This window comes from Capra hircus, unplaced genomic scaffold, assembly GCF_001704415.2.
Source record: "Capra hircus breed San Clemente unplaced genomic scaffold, ASM170441v1, whole genome shotgun sequence".
In the NCBI taxonomy this organism is placed as follows: domain Eukaryota; kingdom Metazoa; phylum Chordata; class Mammalia; order Artiodactyla; family Bovidae; genus Capra; species Capra hircus.
The window spans coordinates 1-7,752 of NW_017218022.1; the positions used below are offsets into that span (position 1 = coordinate 1).

At 49.4% G+C, this 7,752-nt stretch overlaps 1 long non-coding RNA gene across 2 annotated transcripts; it reads right to left on the bottom strand.

The window, feature by feature from the left end:
* Positions 1-1,882: 1,882 nt before the first annotated feature.
* Positions 1,883-3,893, bottom strand: LOC108635526. 2 transcript variants are annotated; one of them, XR_001917810.1, is made up of 4 exons: positions 3,208-3,893; positions 3,040-3,123; positions 2,791-2,885; positions 1,883-1,999 (listed from the first exon to the last, which is right to left on the bottom strand). It is a non-coding gene; the product is annotated as an uncharacterized LOC108635526 (long non-coding RNA). The 2 variants fall into 2 exon arrangements; XR_001917811.1 differs by having other exon boundaries at positions 1,883-2,041.
* Positions 3,894-7,752: the final 3,859 nt, after the last annotated feature.

Here is a 7,752-nt window from a genome sequence, read left to right on the forward strand (position 1 = left end):
TAGATAGCATACTCAAAAGCCCAGAGACATTAATTTGCCAACTAAGGTCCATCTAGTCAAGGCTATGGTTTTTCCAGTGGTCATGTATGGATGTGAGAGCTGGACTGTGAAGAAGGCTGGGCGCAGAAGAATTGATGCTTTTGAACTGTGGTGTTGGAGAAGACTCCTGAGAGTCCCTTGGACTGCAAAGAGATCCAACCAGTCCATTCTAAAGGAGATCAGTCCTGGGTGTTTCATTGGAAGGACTGATGTTGAAGCTGAAATTCTAATATTTTGGACACCTGATGCGAAGAGCTGACTCATTGGAAAAGACACTGATGCTGGGAGAGATTGAGAGCAGGAGAAGAAGGGACAACAGAGGATGAGATGGTTGGATGGCATCACCAACTCGATGGACATGAGTTTGAGTAAGCTCTGGGAGTTGGTGATGGACAGGGAGGCCTGGCATGCTGCAGTCCATGGGGTCACAAAGAGTTGGAGATGACTGAGTGACTGAACTGAACTGAGTTTGTATTTGGGCCAGACCTTTTGCAGGGCTAAATTTTCCAGTTTCTGAGAATGTAGCCAAGGGGTGAGTCTGAGAGAGGATCCCAGGACGTACCAGAGCGCACTCTTGGCCTATCTGCCATAGAATGGGGTACTCAGAGTCACCGGCTGACAGAAAGGCATCCCTTTTGTCCCAGTGACCTCCCCTGTTAGTAATGCATGAAAATGACCACCCAACCCAACAGCTGCTCCCGACAGTGAGAGGTGACCCCTGAGAACCGTGCTCCTAGGGCACGTGTGACCCGGACAGAGACAGACAGACTCCATACTTTTCACAAGTGCACGGGGAACATTCTCCAAAATTGACCATATGTTAGGCCAGAAAATAAGTCTACTATAAATAGACTCAAATCATGCAAAGGAACTGTTTCCTGTCACAATGCAATGAATCGAAAAGTTAATAGTAGAAGGAAAGGTGGGAAAATCCACAATATGTGAAGATTAAACACATTCTTACATAACCAGTAGGCTAAAAAGTAATAGTAATAAAACAGGAACTCAGAAAATACCTGGAGACAAACCGAAATATCAACAGAACCTACCACAATGTACGGGATTCTGCAAAACACCAACAACGAAATGTAAAGCTGGTAATGCATACGTTTAAAAGAAAGCTCAAATAAGCAACCTATCTTTACACCTAGGCAGAAAAGGGAGACCAAACCAAACTCAAAGCTAGAAGGAGGAATGAAAATAGTAAAGATTAGCTCTCAGCTAAATATACAGAAGAGGAAAACCAAAGAAATCAATTTTAAACAAAAGTTACTTCAACCAGGTTGACATAAGTAACAAATCCTTAGCTACATTGACTAAGAGAAAAGACAACTAAAATCAGTAACAGCAGAGGAAACATTACTGCTGATTAGACAAAGCAGAGCACTTCGGGAGAGCTCTGCACAGCGGATGCCATGAGGCTGGATAACCTAGAGGCAGCGCTGTTATTTAAGCCTCAGGCTGCGGTGTTTTATTCTGGCGACCCTAGCAAACTAGCGAAGCTTTATCCTCTTTCTTGCAAACAAAGGTATGAAAATAGTGCCCAAACCCACAAAGTATACAAAGTATCCGAAAGGAGGAAGAAAGAAAAGGATGAACCACCTAGGTGTTGAGAAAAATCTTTTTCTTTATCAAAGTTAAAATAAAAACATCAAAACCACCAGAAAAAACTCATGAGTAAACAACATTCTGAGAAGCCCAACAACAGCCTTGGTAAAACAAACCAGAAATCCATTCAGTTGGTAAAAACAGTAAATATCGTAACATAAAAACAGTACAATGCATTGTATTCTTTGGAGGTTTAAAAAAATTCAATTTACTGAAAATTCCAAGGAGGTTATAATAGAGATATATTATATACTCGCCTTAATTTGTGCCTCCTGTCGTTTAGCCTGTGTGCCCAGGGCCGTCTGCCCTCCGCAGGTAGTGTTTTGTTTCTTACGGGTCCTTCTAGAGTTCCCTGTAAGCAAACATGGAAGTATATTTCTCCTCCATGCCCTAGCTGAAAACACAAATAGCGTGTACTAAGCACGGTGTTTTGCTACATGTTGCTTTTATTTATTTGACAATGCCGGGGGAACTGCCCTCCCTCAGGACGTACTTTCCTGCACAGCAGGCCACTGGGTGGATGATGTAGTATTATAATGCTTTTTGCCCATCCACATGGGGATGAACACTGATATGCAAGAAGATGGACACTGGGATTCAGGAAAAAAAAAATTCTCCACAGTATAAGCTGTGGGAAAATTTAGCGTGACTTATTACACCAACAGATCTTATGAAAACAGGAGCAAAAACTGCCTTCGTGACTTGATAGTACCTGAAGGACTCAAATTCAGAGACTCATAAGACCTTACCCCCAATTTATTGGCATAAACTTCTTCTAGGGGGTGAGGAAAGCCATCTAAGTGTGTCTCCTGATATTTCATTTTATTTTAACATGTTCAGGAGCAAAACAAAGACTATGAAACAAAAGACACCTTCAAGCACGGGTGGTTAGGTGATTTTAAATTCTTCATCAAAAGTATAATTTTCTCCTAAAATAAAATGCGATTTCTGCTTCCGAATAAATACAAAGAGTGTATGGACTTCCTCAGCAGTAGTAACTGGTAATTAGAAAGCTGAACAAAATGCATGAAACGAACCCTGAGTCAGAATGCTTGGCCAGAGACAACCTGGAAACCAACCCCATCACCATAAAACCTGAGACTGCAGGTCACGTGGTGGAGAGGGCCCCTGGGGCTTCCTCACCCTGCTGCTGTCCTCCCGGGCGCCCCTCCAGCCAAGTCTCTTGCTTTGTCAGCACGTGTGAGCCCACTCTAGGGCCCTGGAGAGGGTTCCCCTTCCTGCAACGATAAGAGGAACAGTGTCTACTTGCTCACCTACCATTGGGAATTAGAAAGCTGAACAAGATAGGAAACTGTTCTCAGACCCTGAACAGCAGGCAGTGTGGGGTTCCAGGGCTAGGTTCCTTGCGTGAAGGTGAGCACACACACCAACCTGATGACTCCGCCGCTCTCTGCCTTCAGGCGGTCTTCATGCTGCAACTGCAGGCAGAGGAGCCCATGAACATTCTGGCAGAATCTGAATTGAGAACAGGGGTGAGCTGGGAGGCCACCGAGGCTGTGATCTGTGTGGCAGGGCGTCAGAAAGGAGGGAGCTACTCACAGAAAAAGTTCCACAGCTGCTGAATGATCCCTTTGAGTCTTCGAGTATCAACCGGAGGACACACAGCTCAGATTCCGTAATGAATAAAAACACAAAACATAAAATATTGGTCTCAAAGCAAAAAATAAAACAATTCCTTCCAGAACAAATTTTTTTCAAAGTATGGCAATTAAATGAAGGCTAGTGAGCAGTACACACATACATAAATAGATGTTTCTAGAACGCAATTTTTAAAAGATGTCTAAACCTCTTGTCACGCCAATTTTCGAATTCTGCTGAAAAACTGAAAAGAGTAATGTGGAACTAGGTCTTTGCATACAAAAAGGCATTCAAATAGCTTTAGTATCATTTCTTTCAAAAATTTTTTCATCGGGAAAAATTGTTTTTCCATTTTCTGTTGGTTTCTGCCATACGACAATCCAAATTAGCCATAATTACTTACATATGTAGTTTATATTTGTATATCACTTGCTTCTTGAGCCTCTCTCCCCTCCTTGAATAGCTTTAGTTTTAGGATGGAAAAGTTATAAAGAGCCCTATAAATAGGAAAGCCTTAATTTTAGACGTGTTCCTCACTCAATATTATGCTTCCGTTATGTTTATAAAAGACCTTAAAATACAGATCAGGAAGTGCATTTCCGGGCTACTATCTGGGTTGCAAGGGGTCAGCCGGCACCACTTGCATTAGGCTGGACTAGGGGTACGCAGAGGAGTGGTAGAAAACCAGGAAGGCACGTCCTGCTTCAGAGCTAGTGATGTAGGGAAGCTGGAGGCCGGCTGCGGGGGAAGAGGAGGCGCCCCTGCGGATTGCTTAGAGGAGCATGTTCCCCCCCATGTTTCCAATTGGAAAGGATACGGGAGCAAAGCCACTGACCGAAACTGGACCTTGAGGCCTATGGCAGCGGAGATTGGGGGTCTGGATTTCCCAGATGGCTGCTGCGGGGAATGGGGCCAGGCCTCCTGGGTTGTAGTTTTCTGTGGTTTTAAAGTACTTAGACATACTGAAACTCCTCTTTGGTCATCTTCAACTGAGCAGCTGTTGTGTGGATAAACTTCATAATTACAGACAACAGTAATAATTACCGTAACGTCGAGTAACAACGCTAATAGTAATTTTCATTATTATAGATTTCTTTCACCTACTAAAACCTGCTACTGCTGCTAAGTCGCTTCAGTCGTGTCCGACTCTGTGTGACCCGATAGACGGCAGCCCACCAGGTCCCCCGTCCCTGGGATTCTGCAGGCAAGGACACTGGAATGGGTTGCTACTTCCTTCTTCAATGCATGAAAGTGAAAAGTGAAAGTGAAGTCAGTCAACCCTATGGACTGCAGCCTATCAGGCTCCTCTGCCCCTGGGATTTTCCAGGAAAGAGTATTGGAGTGGGTTGCCCCTACTTTCTCCCTACTAAACTGCATTATAGCAAATTTCAAAGCACCAAAGTTGTCTGGCTATCTAGTCGACCTGTCGGCGGTGATCACCCAGCTGCAACTACACAGCATGAACACCACCGCGACAAATCCGGATCGTAGGGCGCAGAAGGCACAGCATCACCACTCGTTTCCTCCGAGTGCGCTGGAGGTTGCATTTCTCTCCCGCATCCTCCCGTTCACAGGCTTTTCTGACACTAAAGGGGCGCCAGGCTCGCGTTTCCTTAGGACCCTCCACGTGACGGCCGCGGACGCTTTCTGTGCCTCAAGCATTTGTTTGGCACTTCTGACCGCCGAACCCAGGCAGGACTGGAGCCGCGCATGAGGCTCCCTTTTTACTCGCTCGCTGCGTTCCCTGTTAACACGCGCGGTGAGGGGATTCGTGAGTGTGGGGTCCAGGGCCGCAAAGGGAAAAGGTGGGACAACAAGCGGTCCCCGTGTAGACACAGCCCGGCCTCGTATGATCGCAGAGCCTGGAGAAACGACAGTGGGCGTCGGGGAGCAGCTTCCCCGCCTCCCGTCTCTGTTGCGGACCTGGGCCCCAGGCGGCGACAGCCCGCGGTGCCAGCCGGGCGCGCAGCCCAGCGTCGCCTTGTTCCGCGCGTTCGAACCGTCCCCACTCCAGGGGGGAGGGCCGTGATCCAGGGACAGCCGACGGATACAAGGCAACTCTCAGCTGAGACGGAAAAACTGAACAACGTGGCCCAGGACACCGCGTGGGGCACCGTCAGTCTCAGCCGCGAACTATAGCCCGGGCGGTACCCGGGGACCGAAGAAACGTCTCAACCGCTCCCCAGCTCCTGGAGACACGGGCCGGCCTCGTCACGCAAGCCTGCCCGCTCCAGTCAAGCGGGAGCAGGACGCGTCCAGGCCCGCCAACGAGCTCTCCGAGAACGGTACGTGCTGGCTGGCCAAACCTCGGAGTGTGGAGCGGGGATACCGAGGAAGGGAAACAAACGCCCTAAACGGTGACCCAAGAGTCTGGACGCCGAGCCACCAGCGCTCCGGCGGGAAAGATCCTCTTTCTTCCCGTTCGAGTCCCCGCGGACGGATGGGCGCGGGGAGATGCTGGTCGACCCGAGCGAGCAGCCAAACCCGCCCGCACCGGCCCCAGGCAGCCGCCCAACACCCGGCAGATCCAATCTTCAGCAGGAGCAGGCGTGCCCAGGCCTCCGCAGCACCGGAGATATCGCCGCCAGTGCTGCGGGCCTCTGGAGCTCCCTTCCGCGTATGCCTGCTATATCGCAGCCCTTGTGAAGGTCGCCGAAGGAAAGAAACGCTCTGCAAGCGGCCGCCGGGGCGCACGACAACCGGTTCGAGCGTCCCCGGGACGAGGCGCCGTCGCCGGCAGGCCGCAGTGGCGCCTACCGCACGAACGCCCGAGCTCGCCGGGGGGCCTGTGCCTCGGGAGGGGGCTCCCCGCTCGGGACAGCACGGCGCGGAGCGGCCCAGGGCGGGCGGAGAGCGGGAGGCCGCGGCGGAGAGGCCCTCCCCGCGAGATTGCAAGGCCCAGGCCGCAACCTGAGTAAGGGAGATTCTACAGGGGGCTGGGCTGTGTGAACTGCAGGCTGAAACAGTGACGGTAACACAAAGAGAGAGAGCGCGGGAGACATTTCATTCTGTAATTTCAGAGTCGCGATGCTGCTGAAGAATAAAACCCAAAGGCTCAGAAGCCATAAAGCGAAAGGACTGAAAATTTGACTACGTGATTGGTCTTTTAGTCTTTAGCAAGCAAAGCCAGCTGACAAGAAATGGTGTACAGGAAACAGGTGTGCAACTACACGTATAACAACAATCGTTGACATCAGCATTACTTAATCACAGAATATTTAGAAAGCATGGCAAGGGACCCCTGCTTTTACATAACACAACTATCAATTTGCTTTTTGGTTTATTGCTGTTATTTAAATGAGTTAGATCTATAGGTATTGGAAAGGATATCTATGGCAAACCGCTAAATGAAAACAAAGTTCTAGCACTTCCAGCGGTGCATATATACACACATTTACCATTTTTTAAAAATGCAGTGGAAGAATAAAGAGTTAGAATAGCTAAAGCGGTTCTAACAAGCAAGAATCAAGTCTTCCCTATAGCCTGGTGTCTGGACAGAAAGACGTTGCCAGAAACAAAGATGGGCCACACGACGTGCTTTTCCTGCCCCCCTCCTTCTCTAGTCTTGGGACAGGCAGCTGGCATCTCAGCCCCTCCACCTCTCTGCTCCACTAACACCCAGAGCCCCTGCGGGCCAATCAGAGCTCTGGACTCTGCAGGCCTGGGATCCCTATGTCCGACAGTCTCTTCCTTCAGGTCAGGAGCCTCGAGCTGTTCACTTGGCTTGCCCAATCATGCGTGCCCAGAGCTGCCGGCTCTAACACACGCCTGTGTAGTCCTTCCCTCCATCAGCTTTGAGCTGATATCCCAGGGGAAGACCATTCCCGCTCACCAAAACAGCTGTGAACCACCGGGAACAATCGGAAGTTTGCCCCTGGACCCATTATACAAACTCTGTGCACACTCAGCTCCCAAGGACACTACCCTGTTCACCGCGCTGTTTGCATGGCATGGTCACTGCTTACTTGAAGCATCCAGACTCACTTCTGTGGCAGGAAGAAATACGAGGCACACACACACACACGCAAGCACGCACACGCACACACATGCACGCGTGCACACACATGCACAACAGCACACACACGCGCGCACACACACACACACGCGCACACACACACACGCACACACACACACATAAACACACACATGCGCGCACACACACACACATAGCAGGCACACACACACACAAACACGTACACACACACAAACATAGAGGCACACACATACCCCAGGAGCCACTCTGGACCCCTGCTAGGGCTGGCAATGGTGGGAGCAGAAAAGAGATCATTGTTGCTACTTCTCGGGTCCTCTGCGCTGACAGACCCTGGTGGTTTTACTGATTTCACTGTGGAGAGTGCGGGCTTGGAGCGCCCTAGTCTGTAGTTTGCTCTCCAGCGCCCTGCGCTTCATTAGGCCCACTCTACCCTTTCTCCTCAATGCACAGTCAGCACTAAGAAATAAGAATCGACACACATTGCATTCAGTTTTCAAATTTGAGCAAAGTTT